Source organism: Tursiops truncatus, chromosome 1 (assembly GCF_011762595.2).
Source record: "Tursiops truncatus isolate mTurTru1 chromosome 1, mTurTru1.mat.Y, whole genome shotgun sequence".
NCBI lineage: Eukaryota > Metazoa > Chordata > Mammalia > Artiodactyla > Delphinidae > Tursiops > Tursiops truncatus.
In genome coordinates this window covers 69288823-69293888 of record NC_047034.1, presented here as the reverse complement: position 1 = coordinate 69293888, position 5066 = coordinate 69288823, and the positions used below count along the sequence as shown (strand labels likewise).

General features: G+C 41.3%; 1 pseudogene; it reads left to right on the top strand.

Annotated features, from left to right (window-relative positions):
* Positions 1-205: 205 nt before the first annotated feature.
* On the top strand, positions 206-1165 carry LOC141275680 (olfactory receptor 10J1-like; annotated as a pseudogene).
* Positions 1166-5066: the final 3901 nt, after the last annotated feature.

Here is a 5066-nt window from a genome sequence, read left to right as displayed (position 1 = left end):
CCCAGGAGTACTTGAAAAGAATGCTTTACCTCAAACTTTTAAATAGTGTTGCTCAAAATCTCTGTATCTTTAATTCCAGTTCTAGGACCTAGTCTGCCGTGTCCCTGGAAAAGGCAGGTGATTCATGAAGTTTTGAACTGGGTCTTTGTGGTGTTCAATCTTTGCTCTGGACAGTGTGCTCACCAGAGGGCAGGGCAGTCTCCGGTCCAAAGAGATGGTGCTGACTTTGTCTTTCAGACCTGAGATCTTCAATGAGGACAGCCAACCACACAGAGGTAAGAGAGTTTGTTTCCAAGGTTTCTCCAACTTCCAGGAACATCAGCTCACACTCTGTGGCATTTCTTACCCTGTATATTCTAACTCTGGCTGGCAATGTCATCATTGTGACTGTAATCCGCATTGACCATCACCTCCACACCCCCATGTACTTCTTTCTAAGTGTCCTCTCTTATCAGACACTTTCTACTCCCTGGTCATCATCCCTCGCATGCTTTCCAGCCTTGTAGGTCTGAGCCAATCCACTTCCCTGGAGGGCTATGGCACTCAGCTTTTTTCCTTCTTTGGCTTTGCCATCACCAACTGCCTCCTATTGGCAATAAGGGGGTATGCTTGCTATGCGGCCATCTGCCACTTTATTACTCGATCATCATGAACTGGAGGGTCTGTGCCAGGCTGGCATCCTCAGTCTGTGCCATGGGGTTCTCACTCTCGCTGATTCAGGCTGTGGCCATTTTCAGACTGCCCTTTTGCAAGGCACTGATTGAGCATTTTTTCTGCGATGTTCAACCTGTGTTGGACCTGGCCTGTGCTACCACAATCATCAATGATATCCTGACCTTAATTATCAGTCTCTTGGTCACTACAGGCCCTGCAACCTTCCTCTTCATCTCCTACATCCTCATTATTTCCATCATTCTCAAGATCACCTCAGCTGAGGGCCGGAAGAAGACCTTTGCCATCTGTGCCTCCTACCTCACTGTGGTCATCGTCCACTATGACTGTGCCTTCACTCCCTACCCCAAGCCCAAGTCAGAGAACACCAAGGATGATCTCAGTGACCTACACTGTCATCACACCTTTACAAAACCCTGTTGTGTGTAGTCTAAGAAACAAAGAAGTCCAGGATGCTCTGTGGAGAGTGGTGGGTAGGAAATCCCTTTCCTAAGATGAAATCCCTACCCAGATAGGTGTGCATGCCTTCCAGGAGGAAGCCTATATAGGTAAAGTTACAGAACCAAGATTTCAAATGATTAGTGAAGTCTCATACATCACGGCCAGGGCAAAAGTGGAGCCGGGGTCTAGCCTCTAATAATTGATTTTCACTTCCTCAACCTTTTGTTAGCATAAATAAAAGCAAAAGTCACTCAAAGACACCCATTGGCTGTATTCCAGTAGATAATTACAAGGTCAGAATGTGATCTAGTGTTTACCTCAAGCTTAAATTTAAAGTGACCAGTCCACTTTTTAATGTGGTATAAACTACATTAAAATCGCCACTCCATTGAATCCTCTTTTAACATAAATTGGATGCTTGAACAAGTGGTCACTAGGGAGGATATTGTGTAGAAATCTAAGTGCCTTGTGCTTTAATAAGATAGACAAAGCAAAAATATAGATATCTTTTAGGAAATGGGTTTGCAGTGAGCTAAAATCCTTCTAGAGAGAATAGTTTCAACCATGTGGGACTTCAAAGGAAAGGGAACCATGGGGTGGGAAGTGAAGGAGTTAATTGGAGAGAACTCCTAACTGCATATGATGGGCATGCAGCACACATGACTTGGTCTGATGCTTCGCTTCTTCTGGCTAGAGATGAGCCACATAAAGAAGTCCTTGCAGGGCTGAAAGAAGGGTCTCCCTCATGGACAGGATGCACAGCAGGCTCAGAGGAAGAGAAGACTAACAGCTCAGGGAGCAAACTGCTGAAAGAGTGCTGTGAAATTGGCTGAAAAGAAAGAAAAGTTAGAAGCAGATCCAAATTGGAGCTTCCTGTGGTAGGAGAGCAAGAGAAGCTAGAAGTACAAGGGGAGGGTCAGGAGGAGCCAAAGAGAGTTTAGAAAAGGTCCTTCAGGTTGGGTCCTCTCCTGCCCTTTATAAGCTAAGTCACAAAGGCAAAGAAAGAGAATTAAACGGAAATATGAAAAAAGTCAGCATAACACCTTTCTGATAAATTAGGTAATTTCATTAGTCCTGAAAATCTGAAAAGAGTCGACAGTAAAGGATTTTGACATGAAAACTTCCATAAAATTAAAGCAACTGAGTTAGAAATGGAACAATAAAAGGCAATTTACTGCTCCTCACCTTAAAGATATAAAAAAGAATCAGGGTGAACTTTAGACTCAATTTGTGACACAAGATAGGTGTTGAATCAAACTATAATGATCAAAATTGATAATTACTGAGCAAATAAAAATTATTATACTGATCTATTTATTAAAAGATACATAAGATACACATGAGTACACAGTATTCTCATTATAAAATATTTCTGAAATATAAAAATATCAAAATCTCTAAAATGATCATGCATTTTATAGGCTATGCATGCAAGCACATAAAAATCTAACTTTAAAACGGTTCTGCAGTTCAGTCTACTTTGTAATTCTGAGCTCCCAATCTGCCTGACAGAAAAAAAGTCATCTAGTCTTTTTCAAGTAAACTGGGGCAATTTAGTAATTAAGTCATTTTATGAGTAAACAATGAAATTCAAGGTCCTGCTCCTGCCCTTTCTTTCCCATTATCCTCTGGGTGAATCAAGTTCTGGTGCAGGTGAGACAGGCTGGACCTGGGACCTGGGACCCTTTGTTGCAGTGCTTGCACCTGGACAAAACTCTCCTCCAGCAACAGAATACAAAGAAACTATAAGGACCTAAAAGTAACTGCACACATGGCAGTCAGGCAATTATGAGCAATAAGATACAAAATGACTGGGACTTCCCTGGTGGTGCAGTGGTTAAGAATCCACCTGCCAACGCAGGGGACATGTGTTCGAGCCCTGGTCTGGGAAGATACCACATGCCGCGGAGCAAATAAGGCCATGCACTATGACTACTGAGCCTGTGCTCTAGAGCCCGCGAGTCACAACTACTGAGCCCATGTGCCACAACTACTGAAGCCCACACACCTAGAGCCCGTGCTCTGCAACAAGAGAAGCCACCAAAATGAGAAGCCAGTGCACTGCAATGAAGAGTTGCCCTTGCTGCAACTAGAGAAAGTCCGTGCGCAGCAACGAAGACCCAACGCAGCCAAAAATAAATAATATAAATAAAAATAAATTCATAAAAAAAAGATACAAAACAACCAAAAACCCAACTTCCACTTCTGAGGTGTCAAGCAAAATCAGGGTCCTGCACATGATTCCTGCACAAAGCACCACCAAGGGGTGCGCAGACCACCTAAGCCACCCCTCTGGCTTGACCCAAGGGTCCACCCCTACCCTCACCCCATTTAAGGGACCAGCTCACCCCCACTCAGGAGCAAGCAAGGGAACATGCTACTTGCTTTCAGTCCCTTGTGCCACAACACAAGTCCCAATAAAGCCTTGCGTGAATTTCTAGTTTGACCTCTTATCAATTTCTATTGATTAAGGAGTCCAAGAACCCTGGGTTGGTAATAAAGCCTTCTAGTTTTCTTAGCATGGAGGAAGAGGAACCTGATCCATGGTCACTTCTGCCTGTCCATGTTGGATTTCTATGTAAATACATGACTCCCGTGGTCATCCTTGTTATCTATTGTGATGACTCTGGTTTTATCATGCTCTTTAATTTCCTGCACTTCATCTTCCTTGTGACTACTCTAGGTCCACTGGCCCTTTCTCAACCACTGCTTGAGGGCAATTGGACATTCAGTTGCACCCTTGACCCTATAATGGAGTAAATAAGACAAAGTGGGGTGTCACCAAGGCACCCACTTGGATGTATCACTCAACTGTTTCTGCTCCACCAGGATTCACGTGTTTTCTGAGGCTGGGAAGTGAGGGACATATCCCTTCTGCTTTATCCGTTGCCACCGGTCCTTCCTTACAGCAGGGTAAACCTGGTCTCTGCTGGTAGATCTAAGAGTGGACCTTCCCCAATATCCAACTAACTCCAGTGTTATCTTCTCCACAAAGCTGGATACCTTTATTTTATTTTGGCAGAAAAACCTAAATTATTCCTAACTCTGTAGTAGTTTACATTATACATTTCACATACAAAGTACTTTTGGTGCTTAGACTTTTGATATTCAAAATGATTCTTTGTAAACTAAATGTAGCTTTCCTCTCTAGAAAAGTTTGCTAAAGTTAAAAACTATTTCATCTTTTAAGACAAATGTTTTAGTTATGAGTTTAAAAAACTCTTTTTGAAATTCAATTGACCTTTTTTTTCTGGATTCTTTTGGGCTTACCCTTCCCTGGAGCAAATGAAAGTCCTCTGAAACAATGTGAAATATGGAAATAATGTAGAATTTTTATTCTGTTGCATTTATATATTTATTTAATGTGTCAACAACATTAATTATCACAGATTTTTTAAAATGTTTTATTATCTAATAGAGATAGTTACCTGCCATTATTCTTCTTCAGAATATTTTTAGGTGTTTTGCCTGTTTAAATTTTTCATATAAATTTTAGAAGCAGCTTATTTAACTTACACCCCTCCCGAACACACACACATACTCAGCACAGTTACATACATACAAGCGAACCAAACTCTGGTATTATTTTATTGAACTCCTATTGCATTTATTAACTAATTTATGAAAAACTAACATTTTAATGATCTTGAGCCTCCATATTAAAAACATAGTATTATTTTCCATTGGTTTAAGTCTCCTTCTGTTTTTTACTCTTTACATTTCAAAGTGATCAACCATGATAACCCTAGTTACGATGTCACCATAGAAAGATGTACATAGTTATGTTCATAACCATGACTCATTTATTTTGCAAATGGAAGTTTGTACCTCAACATCCCTCACCTCTTTCTTTCCTCCTCCCATCCCTTTCCCCTCTGGCAACCACCTGTTTGTTCTCTATGACTCTGTTTCTGTTTTGTTATATCTATTCATTTGTTTTGCTTTCTAGATTC